The sequence below is a fragment of the Dasypus novemcinctus genome, chromosome 29, assembly GCF_030445035.2.
Source record: "Dasypus novemcinctus isolate mDasNov1 chromosome 29, mDasNov1.1.hap2, whole genome shotgun sequence".
Classification (NCBI taxonomy): Eukaryota; Metazoa; Chordata; class Mammalia; order Cingulata; family Dasypodidae; genus Dasypus; species Dasypus novemcinctus.
Window position 1 is genome coordinate 13817604 of NC_080701.1, and position 14752 is coordinate 13832355.

Consider the following 14752-nt stretch of genomic DNA (forward strand, 5'->3'; position numbering starts at 1 on the left):
GCCATTTTGACCCTGCCACATAAGAGAAAGGACTCCAGTTTTGCCTATAGCAGCAAAACAGAGAAGCCCTTAGAAGCTCAAGGAAATGAGGTCCAGGGAGAGATGCCTGATGACCCACAGCTAAGATCCAGGAGAAAGAGAGAGACCATCAAATACGCCATCTTGCCTTGCCATAAGGGAGGAGTCCAGGATCGCCAGCAGCCAATTTTGGTGAGAAAGCTTCTCCAATGATGCCTTGATTTGGACATTTTTGTAGCCTTGGAATTGTAAGCTTTTACTCTAATAAAATTCCTATTATAAAAGCCAACCCATTTCTGGTATATTGCACTAGCAGCTGTTAGCAAATTAAAATAGTCTATATGTGTCCAAAACACCTTTTAAAAATTTATGCTTGATATGTGGATGGAATTAATATAATGTCTGAAGGCAGAAAGAAAAACTTTTCAACCAGAATTACAGAAAAGTTTTCAGGCTTCAGTACTCTATTAAAAGGCTAAAATGGAAAAAGAATTGAGAATCCATGGAAATAGTTACCCTGGAGACTTCAAGATTCCAGGAATGATAATGACTAGACCTAATTGTGACCAGGGAGTGCTGTAGAAGTGATGAGCTGGCAACCAGAGTCAACTTTCTCCTTAAGACTTGGGCTAGGGCAGCAGCCTCTCTCCAAGGGAAGGAGCCAGCTGACTCCTTAGAGGACAACCACCAAATTCAAAATATAGTCAGATTTCCTTCATCTGGTCTGTTATTTATCTGAATCTGATATCCATGACATTTTAGACAGAAAAAGGTTAACAGGAGATCAAGACAGCTAGATGAGAGCAGAATGGAGGTGTGTAGTTGAGTACAGGGGCTCAAAGGGGAATAAATGGGTGTGTGGATAATTGGGAAGAGAACTGAATAGAAGAAAAGATACTTTTGGTAGAAGGAGATGATTAAAAAGAAGGATAGACTGCCTTAAATAATGGGTTAAAGACAAATTTCTTTCTGTCCTTCTCAATTCCCACTAAATTAATGATAAAATTAAAAAAAAAGATTTTAGAGAATGGGAGAAGCAACAATGGACAGGTGATATCAAAACATTTTTGGAAGAACAAAAGAAGAACAGAGACAGATGGAAACTGAGTGCTGCTGCTGCTGAGAATTTGGACTTGTTCAAAATTTGGCAGCAACAGGTATCACAGAGGATTAAGTTGAAACATGGGGCTACAGAGGATGTATTAGTCAGCCAAAGCGGTCCTGATGCAAAGTACCCCAGAAATCTGTCGGTTTTTATAAGGTATATTTATTTTGGGGTAAAAGTTTACAGTTACAAGACCCTAAAGAATCCAAGGTTATTTTTCTCACCAAAATCTGTTGCCATATGTTGAGACAAGATGGTGGGTGATGTCTGTGAGGGTTCAATCTTCCTTGGTGGGTGGGGACTCCCAGATAAAAGGCATGGCAAAGAACAGAGTTGAGGGTTTCTGATATTGGAGTTTTGATCTTGGAGTTTGATACTGAAGACTTAAGCTGGAGCTCTGGGAAGTCAGCCTGCAGAGGAAAGAGAAGCCAGCTCCAGGAAGGAAGGAACCTTGAACCCAGAGAAAAGGAAGCCCCAGGAACATAGGAACCCAGGGAGCCTGAACCCTCTCAGATGTCAGCAGTCATCTTGCTCCAAACAGACTTTGGTGAGGGCAGTAACTTATGCTTATGGCCTGGTATCTGTAAGCTCCTATCCCAAATAAATACCCTTTATAAAAATGAACCAATTTCTGGTATTTTGCATCAGTACCCCCTTTGGCTGAATAATACACACCTTATCAAAAAATTAACTCAAAATTGATAAAAAATCTAAAAATAAAAGTAAGAACCATAAAACTTCTAGAAGAAATTATCTTCCAGGATAATAGGAAGATAGGAAAATATCTTTAAGACCTAGTGGTAACTGGTGGAGTCTATAATGAGATAAGAGGAGGACTGAGATGGACTACTGATGTTTAATGCATATAGAAGATTTAATTCACTTTACTGTAGGTAACAGCTAGTTTATAAATGGAGATGTGGCTGAAAATGGTAGTCTAGGTATGTAAATACCAATTGACAGAATGCTAGAGAATAATCTAGGTACTGAATAGCACAGTAAACAGAGGTGAATGAGAATTGTGGTTGAAGGTACAGATGCAAGAGTGTCTTTTGTGAACTAGAGCAAATGTACATCACCACTGCAGGGTGGTAGGAATGTGGAGAATCATGGGAAAAATACAACTGGAGTGACATATGGATTGTGGTTAACAGTAATAATATAATATTCTTGTATCTATGCCAAAGATGTCTGTATTGATAATGGAGCAGTGTGGAAAATGTGAGTGAAATGTACACTATGAACATGGTAACAATCAGATGATATTATCTTATCTGTAACAAATGTTCCGCCACAGTGTGGTGTGTTAATGGACGGGTGTTGTTTGGGAATTCTGCACATGTGCATGATTATTTTATAAGTTTACAACTTCTGTCATAAAAAAGTATATTTAAAAATAATAAAAGGGTGGGTTGGGGAAAACACTAAATGTAAAATAAGGACTATAATTAGTAAAATTTTGACAATATTCTTTCATAATTTGTAACAAACATCTCATGGACAATGCAAGGTGTTGGTGGAGGGTAATGTAGGGGACCCCTGTATGATGTTATGCGTGTTTGCTTTGTAAGCTCACAATTTTACTATACAATTATTTGTGTATGTTCATAGGTAAATGATATAAAGATAATATTAGGGTGGGTTGGGGGAAATACTTTGGTTAGTAGTAATATTTTGACAATGCTCTTTAATTATTAGTTAAAAAGGTTTAACAACAATACTAGTTATTGATGGTAGGGTGAGTTATGAGAGTCCTGTATGATGTTATATGTATTTTTTTTGTAAGTTCACAACTATTACTACATACTCATTGTTTATGTATGTTTATGTATGAGTGATATACTTCAAAATAAAAAAATAATACAGCTTTCATTTTGAAATGGAAGTGTTATAGAAATAGAGAATATAGAAAATAATCCCTCGATATTCCTACCAGCTGCATATAATTGGTTGAACATTTATCTTGATTTTTTTTAAGTTGGTCTTAGGTATTTTAATGTCATATTGTTAACACTTTATCATAAATATGTTTAAAATTTTTAAATTGTGGTAACATATATATGATACAAAATTTTCTCATTTTATCCACATTCATGTGTATGTGTACAATTCTTATATATGAAGTTTTCCATGATTTGCTGCCATTATCACCATCTATTATCAAAACTTTTTAATTGCCCCAAACAGAAACTCTGTACCCAGTAAGCACTCATTTACCATTCCGCCCATCTACCTTAGTTCCTGGTAACCTACAATCTATTTTCTGTCTCTATGAATTTGCGTATTCTAGTTATTCTATGCAAGTGAAATAGAATAGCTGTCCTTTTGTGTCTGGATTACAAATACAACTCAACAAGATGCCTTCAAGGTTCATCCATGTTGTAGCATGTATCAGAGCTTCATTGTTTTTTATGACTGAATAATAATATCATTGTGTATATATATATATATATAAACTTTTGTTTATGAGCATTCATCTGTTGATGGACACTTGGGTTGTTCCACCTCTTGGCTACTAGGAATAATGCTGTTATTAACATGGGTGTACAAATATCTGAGTGAATCTGTTTTCAGTTATTTTGGGTATATACCTAAAAGTTGTATTGCTGGATGTGATGGTTAAGTTATATGTCAATTTGTTGAGGTTATGGTGTCCAGTTGTTTGATGAAGCATGCCCTGGCTTGATTGTTAACATCAAGCAATTTCATAGACAGATTTTCATGCTGTCACTTGATTGCATCTATAGCTGATTCCATCTACAATCAACCAAGGAGTGTGTCTTCAGCAATTGGGAGCTCTTCTCAGTTGGAGGACTTAAAGCTAGAATGAGGATTTCAGGAGATGGAAAGAAGAATTTCTATCTCTACTTCAGACAATCAGCTTCTCCAGGGAAATTTATCACCCTCATTGGAGTGTCCATCTTGTGACCTGCCCTATGGAAAGTGGACTTATCAATCACTGTGATCATGTGAGTCAATTCCTATAATAAATCTCTTAATATACATATGCCCACATACACATATACATATACATATACATGTATCCTGTCAGTTGTGTTTCTCTGGAGAACCCTGAAAAACACAGATTTTGGTATTGAGAAACAGAATTTTAAGGATGAGATTTCTGAGTTGGTTTGGGATTGTGGGGTTCTCTAATCCGGTTAGATGTAAAGACACTAATGACTCCATTTTCAGTGATCAAGAGGGTGCAGATGGCCCATGGTATGATTTAGCAATAGAGATAAGCAAAATATCACCATTGACTCTTCCTACTCAAATGCCTATAAAAGGTAAGGTGGTAGTGTATTTTATACCTTAGCAGATTTTTGTGAAGTTAAAAAGTATAATGATGTTGGCTGGTTGTTTCTAAATATACTGGATAAGGTTATTTAAGAAAAGCATGAGGGGGGAAGCGGACTTGGTCCAGTGGATAGGGTGTATGTCTACCACATGGGAAGTCCACGGTTCAAACCCCGGGGCTTCCTTGACTCGTGTGGAGATGGCCCATGCGCAGTGCTGATGTGCACAATCAGTGCTGTGCCATGCAGGGGTGTCCCCCATGTAGGGGAGCCCCACGCGTAAGGAGTGTGCCCTGTAAGGAGAGCCGCCCAGCGCTAAAGAAAGTGCAGCCTGCCCAAGAATTGTACTGCACACACGGAGAGCTGACACAACAAGATGACGCAACAAAAAGAGACACAGATTCCCGTGCCGCTGACAACAACAGAAGCGGACAAAGAACACGCAGCGAATAGACACAGAGAACAGACAACTGGAGGGCGGGGAGGGAAGGGGAGAAAAATAAATAAATCATAAAAAAAAAAAGGATGCGCTCAAAGATTTAAATTCCCATCTTAAACACCACATGAATAGGCTGAAAGTTTCTATGTGTGTACTGAAAGGGACTCATTTGTTTTGTAGCTACAGCTTTGATATTTGAAAACCAGAGTCTTATCATGTGAGTAGCTAAATAATGACACAAATTGAATCCTCAACCTTGCAGGGTATCTGCTGTTAAAGAGATAGTATTGATAGGTAAGGAGTGAGATCCTGAATATTGGATCAGGGACATATGGGAGGATCATTAAGATGGCGGGGATATTGAAACCCTAAATTCTTCACTCTGCTATCTCAGGGGTATGTCAGCTATCCATCCCTATGTCACAGTCTAGTCTGCAGAGACCTCGACCAACTTTTCCTTCCACAAGACAGTATTGTGGAAGTCTACTACATTGAGGGCATTATGATGACTTTACCTAGTGAGAAAGATGTGGCAACTATTCTAGACTTATTGGTAATGCATTTGTATGTCAGAGGGTGGGAGACAAATCCAACAAAAATTCAGGACTCAGTGAAACTTCTGGGCATCCACTGGTGTGGGGCATGTAGAGCTATTCCCTCTAAGCTGGAGGATAAGCTGTTGCATCTGGCCTCTCCTCCCCCATCCCTCCCCTCCCCCAAAAAGACACAGTGCCTAGTTGGCCTTTTTGGATTTTGGAGGCAACATTTTCACTCAGGTGTGCTACTCCGGCTCATTTACTGAGTGACTTGAAAAGCTGCTAGTTTGGAGTGGAGACAGGAATAAGCAGAGTCTCTGTAATAGGTTCGGGCTGCTGTGCAAGCTATTCTGCCACTTAGGCCACATATTGAATGGCACTGGAAGTGTCAGTGGCAAATAGAGATGCTGTTTAGAGCCTTCGGCTGTCCTGTATAGGAAAATCACAGCACAGACCTTTAGGATTTTGGAGCAAAGCCCTGCCATCCTTTCCTTTTTTTATTTATTTCATTTTTAATTTTTAAAAAAATTTTACATTAAAAAAAATATGAGGTCCCCCTATACCCCCTACCCCCCTCACCCCACTCCTCCTACATCAACAACCTCTTTCATCATCGAGGGACCTTCACTGCATTTGGTGAATGAATACGTTTTGCAGCACTGCTGCTCCACATGGATAATGGTTTACATTGTAGTTTACACTTTCCCCCAGTCCACCAAGTGGGCCATGGCAGGATACAATGTCCAGCATCTGTCCCTGCAGTGCCATCCAGGACAACTCCAAGTCCTGAAAATGCCCCCACAGCACATCTCTTCTTCCTTCTCCCTACCCTCGGCAGCTCCACATTAGTGCTACAATTTCTTCCCATCCTCTCCTTTTGAGAAATGGCTTTAAGCCAACTACTGAGTCTTAAGAGAGAATGAGTGCTTAACTGTAGCCAACAAGTTCCCTTGAAACCTGAACTGCTCATCACCAACTAGGTGTTGTCTGACCTACCAAGCAAAAAAGTTGGCTTTGCACTGTATTATTCCAATGTCAAATGGAAGTTGTATTTATGAGAGCAGGCCTTGGAGGGGTCCTTGACAATGAGTCTCCTCATTTAAGGGGTTGGAAGTCTTAAAATCAGAGCTGATGAAGGAAGACTTTCTATTTCTACAGAAGAAAGAACAAAGAATTTCTTTCTCTACTTCAGCCCGTCAGATTTTCCTGGGGATTTCAATGTCACCTTCACTGGCATTTCCATTGCAGCCCATCTTATGGACTTCAGAATTGCCAATCTCCAAGGTTACATGAGCCAATTCCTCCAATAAATCTCAATATGTATATATCCTGTTGCGTGTTGTATCTGTTTTTCTGGAGAACCCTGATTAACAAACCTGGTCATGTCTTTAACTTGCTGAGGAATCACCAAACTATTTTCCACAGTGGCAGTACAATTTTATATTCTACCAGCAATGTACGAGGGTTCCTATTTCTCCACATCCTTACCAACAGTTGTTTTTTTTAAATGAGTGTGAAGTGAAATATTCTTCATGCATATATTAATCGTTGTTTGCATATATGTGATTACTTGAATTACCTAAAATTCACTCTTATTGGGTATTTATATCCATTTCTTACCAGTATAAATAAAGCTAGATGAATATTTTATGCTGACAAGTTTGTTGAGATTTCTGATTCTTTATTCTAGGTTCAGGGAATGAAATTATTTGGTCAAAATATGTACTTGTAAGACTTTTAATTGATATTACCAAATTGCATTCCAGATTGATGAATCCAATTTTTATACCCATGAACAACAAAAAAGTGAGCTTTCATTTTTAAAGCATTGAATATTATGAATAATATATTCAGCAAATTTGGTAAGTTAAATATTATCTCCTTGTTATTTGTATTTTCTTGACTATTGGAGAGATTTAATATTTTTCACATCTTTATTATACTTTTTATTTTGTTGTATAAATTTTTTCTTCATGTTTTTAATATAGATTTTAATTTTCTCATTATTACAAATAAACCCATTGTCAGAAGTATGGAAATCTGTCTCCTAATTTATTGTTGCCTTTTATTTTATTTTTTTCCATACCATATTTAAACTTCTTTTTTATTTTTTAAAGATTTATTTGTATATATTTCTCTTCCCTTCCTCCCCCCACCCCCAGTTGTCTGTTCTCTGTGTCCATTTTGCTGTGTGTTCTTCTTTGTCCGCCTCCGTTGTTGTCAGCGGCATGGGAATCTGTGTCTCTTTTTGTTGTGTCATCTTGTTGTGTAAGCTCTCTGTGTGTGCGGCGCCATTCCTGGGCAGGCTGCACTTTTTTTTGTGCTGGGCGGCTCTCCTTCCGGGGCGCACTCCTTGCATGTGGGGTTCTCCTAAGTGGGGGACATCCCTGCATGGCAAGGCACTCCTTGTGTACATCAGCACTGCACGTGGGCCAGCTCCACACGGGTCAAGGAGGCCCGGGGTTTGAACCGCGTACCTCCCATGTGGTAGACTGATGCCCTAACCACTGGGCCAAATCTGCTTCCCTAAGCTTCTTTATTTATTTATTTGTTTGTTTATTTATTTATTTTTAATTATTTCTCTCCCCTTCCCCCCTCCCCCCCAGTTGTCTGTTCTCTGCATCGATTTGCTGCATGTTCTTCTTTGTCTGCTTCTGTTGTTGTCAGCGGCACAGGAATGTGTGTCTCTTTTTGTTGCGTCACCTTGTTGTGTCAGCTTTCTGTGTGTATGGCGCCATTCCTGGGCAGGCTGCACTTTTTTTGCACTGGGTGGCTCTCCTTCCGGGGCACACTCCTTGCGCGTGGGGCTCCCCAACATGGGGGACACCCCTGCATGGCACGGCACTCCTTGCGCGCATCAGCACTGCGCATGGGCCAGCTCCACACGGGTCAAGGAGGCCCGGGGTTTGAACCACGGACCTCCCATGTGGTAGACGGATGCCTTAACCACTGGGCCAAGTCTGCTTCCCTAATAAATCAATTTCATTGAGAAATGCAAGTGAAATAGAAGACATCCATTTAAAATGCCAGTATGATGAATTTTGACAGATGTATTCACCTGTGTGTCCTCCACCACAACTAAGACATGGAACATTTACATTTTTCCAGTAAACAATGGAGGCATAGCAAGGTGATGCTTTCTCCCTGAAGACCGTGGCATTCCAGGATTGGCTGCTGGGGATCCTTGTTCCTTGACTTTTCTAACATATAGCAATGCATGTGGTAATGTCTTCTCTTTTCTCCTCCAATTCCAGTGACTTCCAATTTCTTCCTCTTCCTGTGGCTTCCCCTTCCTTGTCCAATTTCCTTTGCTTATAGTGACTTCAGCCATACTGGATTAATGCCCACTCTTACTCAGTTTAGGCACACCTTAACCAATAGCATCTTCAAGGGTCCTATGTACAAATGGGTTCACATCCATAGGACCAGGAGTTGGGATCCAATATGACTTTTCTGGGGGACATGTTTCACGCCCCCAACAGTAAGTGTATGTTTACCTTTATAAGAAGCTACCAAAATCTTTCCTAAGGGATATGACATTTTACATTCCCTCCAGAAAATTATAGGAGAGTTCCAGTTGCTGCGCATCCTCACCAACATGTGGTGTTAATAGTATTTTAAAATTTAGTTTCTTTTGGGTGTGTGGTGGTGTCTCATTGTGGTTTTAGTTTGAATTTCCTTAGAGACTAATGATTGAGACTTGTTGGGCTAATTTGTTCTTTTTCTAGTTTCTTAAGGTAGAAGCCAAGATCACTGATTTTGGATTTTTCTTCTATCTAATATTATAAGAATTTTAATGCTATATGTTTTTCTCTAAATACTATTATCTTCTCACAAATTTTGACATTGTGTCTTCATTATTAAAAATATTTTCTAATTAATTCCTTCTACCTATTGGTTGTTATCAGTAGATTGTTTAAGTTTTGATTATTTTGGAATTTTCTAGATACCTTAATGTATTTGATTTATAATTAAAACTCTTTTTTTGTGGTTAAACACCACAGTTCATAAAATTTCAGTCATTTGAAATTTATGAGCCTTGTTTTATGGCCCAATGTATGATCTAACTTGGTGAGTATTTTATGTGCCATTGAAAAGAATGTATTAATATATTTTATAGTTATTGAGTATAGGGTTCTATAGATTTCAATTAGGTGAAAGTTTTGTTGATAATGTTTTTCAGATCTTTTATATCTTTACAGACATTTGACTAGTTATATGATCATATACAGAGAAAGAAGTGCTAAAATCTCTAATATGGTTTTGGTGAGTTTATTTCTCCCATTTGTAACTTTTTCACTTCATGTGTATTGAAGATCTTTTATTAGGGGCATGTATATTTACAGATGCTATAACTTCCAGATGTATTGATTTTTTTTTAAGAAGCTACCAGGGCTTGAACTCAGGACTTTGCACATGGGAAGCAGGCACTCAACCACTGGCTACATCTGCTCTCTATGTATTGATTCTTTAATCATTATGAAATTCCCTTTTTGGTCCTAGTAATATTCCTTGTCTTAAAGTCTGTTTAGTCTGTAATTAATATAGCCATACTGTCATTCTTTTGATTAGTGTTCGCATGGTATTCCCTCTTTTTATTTTCAATCTGTTTATGCCTTTGTACTTAAAGTGAATTTCTTGCAGACAGGTATACAACTGAATCTACCCTTTTTGTTAATCTAATATGACAACCTCTGCCTTTAAAGGTATCTAGTCTATTTACATTTAATGTAATCGTTGGTATCGTTATATTTAGTTCTGCCATTTTATTAATTTTTTTCTCATCTGTTTTATATACTTCTATTTTGTATTAGCTCTATGCCTCTTGCTCTACTGTTGATGTCTTACTATGTTGACCATGATGATATAGCTTTGAAGAACTTTGCCAAATATTTTCTTCACCAGTCTCATTAGGAGAGGGAACATACTGAGGAACATGAAGCTTCAGAACTAACAAGGTGACCAAATCTTCCTTCAGAATATCAAGAAAACAAAGAGACAACTGGGAAAGCAGGCTGAGAGTAATAGAAAGTGCATTACACTTGGAAAAAGGGTGAATTAGTCACTACTGGAACTGTACAAACTGACCACTTATGTGATTTCATTGAGACCCATTAACTGAATGAGCATGAGAAGTCCATCAAATAATTGGGTGACTATGCAACCAACTTACTCAAGAAGGGGGCCCTGAATTATTGTTTGGTAGAGTATCTCTTTGACAAACATACTTTGGGAAACAGTCATGATGAGAACTAAACCATATGCTGGCCTCCCAGAGCCACGGGGTGACTTCTGTGGTTATCACAGTAGTGCATGCATGTTGGGTTTACCTTTTCTGTAAGTTGTATCAACATCCACCAAGTTCTTTCATTTGTACCCTTCCTTCAAATAAGGTAATTTGTTACGCTCCCCCAATGAAGCATTTTTCTTTAACCCATTATCCTTTGCACTATTATTGTTGTCTATGTATAGTGCCTATGTACATTGGAAAACCAACAATTCAATATTGATAGCTTTTACTTTAAAAAGTGTTATATGTTTTAAATAATCTATGTAGGACAAAAGGAAAAAATATATTTTATAGTTATTATACCAGACACTGTTTATCCATTCTTGTAGATCCAAGTAACAGTCTTGTGTTATTTCCCTTTGGTATGATGTATTCTCTGTAGCATTTCTTAAAATGAAAGACTCTTGTCCAGAAATTCTGTTTTCGTTTATTTGAAATCTATTTTGCTTTCATTTTGGAGAATAGTTGTGCTGGATGTAGAATTCTTAGTTGAGAGTTTAATTTCTTTCAGCATGTTGAATATATCTTTAAATATATAGATTTTGATGAAAAGAACCAGCAGTTAGTTATATCTTTATTCCTTGTATATATAATGTGTTATTTTTGTTGTTGCTTTCAGGTTTTCTCTTTGTCTTTGGCTCTCAATGGTTTGGTTATGAGGTACTTTGTTATGACTTCCTTTGCTTTTATTTTGCTTTGGGTTTGTTGAGCTTTTGGATCTATAAATTAATGTTTTTAACCAAATTTGGGGAGTTTTTGGCCATTATTTTTTTGAAGTTTTTTTCATCTTACTTCTGGGACTTCATTTACACATATACTGGGCTTGATATAGTCTCATGGATATTTGGGGCTCTGTTCCTTTTTCTTCAACCTTTTTTTTCTCTCTTTGTTGTTTGGGCTGGATAATTTCTGTTGAGCTGTCATCAAGTTTACCAATCATTTATGCTGCCCTCTCAATTCTCTTGTTGATGTTCCAGAATGTGCAGAATGTATACTACCACAACTAGATTTCTTCTTGCCCTTATTCTCCTCCTGTCTTGTTATCTACCTTGGCATGAGCATGGAATATAGGTAATAAAATTTCAAAAAGCTCACATTCATCTGTCACCAGCACTATATAGCATATATCCATAAACCTATTTTATGGCTCTAGAATCATTTTCTTAACCTTCTTTACTTTTTTCCCTCCTCTGCTACTAGCATTAGCAGGTGGCTTTCTTTGGGGCACCATTTAAAAAATCATTTTATGAATGCTACTTCATCTAGAAAGCAAACAGAGCTTTAAAGCTATTTTGAGTTGTGGGAACTGGGTTGTCAGCTGTGTTCCCTCATTACTTAAATGAATTATTTTAGTTCACCAGCTTTACATAGTATGCAATTCCAATTTGTGTTTCAGTAAATTTTAAAATTTGAGAACAACAAGAGTCTGCTGTTTTGAAGTTTAAAAATATTAATTAGGCTATTTCCTTAATTGTCTGTCAGTCTAATTTATGTTGGTTCTTTCTCAGTGGAATCCCAAGATCATTGAGGAATAAAAGGTACTGAGGTATTTTGAAATATAGGAGCATAAAGGAAGACAAGATTCACAGTAGAACTGGAAATTGCAGCCATTATTTCTCTCATAGTCTTGTTTACTTAGGACAAGTAGCCATATTTTCTCTTCTTTATTTTAGGGTCTGACCTCTGGCTTTATAGGAGACTTGCTTTACATGGTCTCCTATTTTTTTTTTTTATAAGAAAATAACATGGCTAGGCCTAGGAATAGTTGTGAAATAAATGAAGTGTATTGTCAGTGACCTCAAAATGCTCCTGTGTCTTCCATTGTTTGCAACATGCTTCCTTTCTTTCCCTTCCCTTCTTGCTGAGTAAGACTATTAGTATAAGTATTAGTATAAGTAGTATAAGCCAATGTGATAGCAGAGTTTTGTCCTCTTTTACAGGAGCAACACTACTGCCAATGGAACTGATGGCATTTAGAAGAGCTGATATGTCCCCCGTTCCTCCTGCCAGCCCAGGCCAACCTGTGGGTCTCTCTCTTAAAAAACAAACAAATATATATATATATATACACTCACATATATAAATATATATATATATTTTAAAGATACTTGGAGTATATAAATGTTACATAAAAAAGATAAGTTATTCCCATATGCCCCTCTCCCTCCCCTCCCACATTTTCCCACATTAACAACATCCTTCATTAGTGTGGTGTATTTGTTACAATTGATGAAACATATTGGAGCACTGCTACTAAGCATGGATTATACTTTACACTGTAGTTTACACTCTCCGCTGTGCAGTTTTGTAGGTCATGGTAAGATATACAATGGCTTGTTTCTGCATTGCAATGTCATTCAGGACAGTTCCCACGTCCTGAAAATGCCCCCATATTGCACCTGTTTTTCCGTCTCCCTCCTCTCAGAACCTCCAGTGGCCACTGTCTCCACATCAATGATATTAAGTTCTGCATTGCTAGAATCACAGTAAGTCTGCAGTAGAATAAGAGTAAGTCTACCCTAGTCCATATTTTATTCCCCACTCCTGAGGATTCTGGGATGGTGATGCCCAGTCCACCGCTAATTGAGAGGGTGCTTTGGTTGTAAAATAAACCAGATCTGAACATCTCCACTTTTTAACTTGAAGATCTATTTACTCTTATAAGAAGCTTCTAAAGAAGTACATACACTAAGATTTCCAATTCACTGTACCTTAAGCCAGTGGCCAGCAAACCTTTTCTGTAAAGGGCCAGATAGTAAATATTTTAGACTTTACAGGTGCTATGGTATCTTAGTTTGACAGGACTTCTATAATAATTACCATGCAATGGGTTGGTTTAAACAAGAATTTATTGGCTCATATTTAAGATGCCTGAAGTCCAATTCAAGGTGTCAGCAAGGCCGTGCTCTATCCTGCTGTCTCCTGGACAGGGCCTCCATCACAGGGCCTCCATCACAGGACCTCCATCACAGGGCCTCCATCACAGGGCCTCCATCACAGGGCCTCCATCACAGGGCCTCCATCACAGGGCCTCCATCACAGGACCTCCATCACAGGGCCATCTCTCTCTCCCCTTGTGTCTGCTTTTCTGCTTCCACGGACTTCATGCCTCTCCTGACTCCTGGCTTCTTTCCGTAGCTTTCTCTGATGACTGTTTCTGAATTTCCACTTTTTATAAGGCCTTCACTAATATCAGTAAGACCCATCCTGCTTCACTTTGACCATACCTTAAACAAATAACATCTCCAAAACGTCTTATTTACAAATTGGCTCACGCCCACAGGAACATGGATTAACATGAAAAGCCTATCTTTTGTCGAGATCCATGATTCCATCTACCACATATGGTGTTTGTTGTAGCTCCTCAAATCTGCGGCAATAGTGTGAATGGAGTCATACCCAATTTATCAACAAATGCATGTGGGTGTGTTCCTATACATCTTTTATTTACAAAAAACAGGTGGCAGGTTGAATTGGCCACACCTGTCTTAAACCCAAGATTACCTATTCTTTTGGGTTGTTTTATTTTCCATCTCTCCCATCTCTAGTTCCTCTAAAACTAAACACTAAAATAAAATATAATGGGTGTTCCACAGTGCAGAGATGTAACAAAATATGACTCTGAGATTTTAGCTCCTTTAGGAGCTTTTTCTCCTGTTACTGTGTCTAACTCTTAGCTTTGGAATTGTTTTAAGTTATTTCTAGGACTCTGTTTCTAGTCACTGAATATGACTTCAGGAACTAAAGACAAGGCATTCTCAAGGGAAGGCAGATGTCTTGAAATTTTACTTACCATCTGGTCAAACACAGTGAGAATCAATTGTCTTTGAGGACAAGGTGTGACCACCTGTTCTTTCTTGCAGATTGAGAATTTACTGTTTCAGGAATATAAAAGAGTGTTTGCCCAGAGCTATGACAGTTAGGCCTATTTTAAAAGGTTGAGCAAACAGCTCCTCAAGTTGGAATGTGACCAAAGTTACCTTGTTCTATAAACTGCCTGCTGCTTCCTACCCAGATAATTACCAGAGTCTAATTTACAGATACTTGTGGGAATGGAAGTTGATT

General features: G+C 38.1%; 1 long non-coding RNA gene across 3 annotated transcripts; it reads left to right on the forward strand.

Moving 5' to 3' along the window:
* Window positions 1-560: 560 nt before the first annotated feature.
* LOC131276559 (uncharacterized) lies at window positions 561-12794 on the forward strand. Of its 3 annotated transcripts, none has more exons than XR_009184018.2 (3): window positions 561-832; window positions 3871-4092; window positions 12628-12794. It is a non-coding gene; the product is annotated as an uncharacterized lncRNA (long non-coding RNA). The 3 variants fall into 3 exon arrangements; XR_009184019.2 differs by lacking the exon at window positions 12628-12794 and adding an exon at window positions 7164-7253 and having other exon boundaries at window positions 562-832; XR_009184017.1 differs by lacking the exons at window positions 561-832; window positions 3871-4092 and adding an exon at window positions 9631-10355.
* The last annotated feature ends 1958 nt before the right edge of the window (window positions 12795-14752 follow it).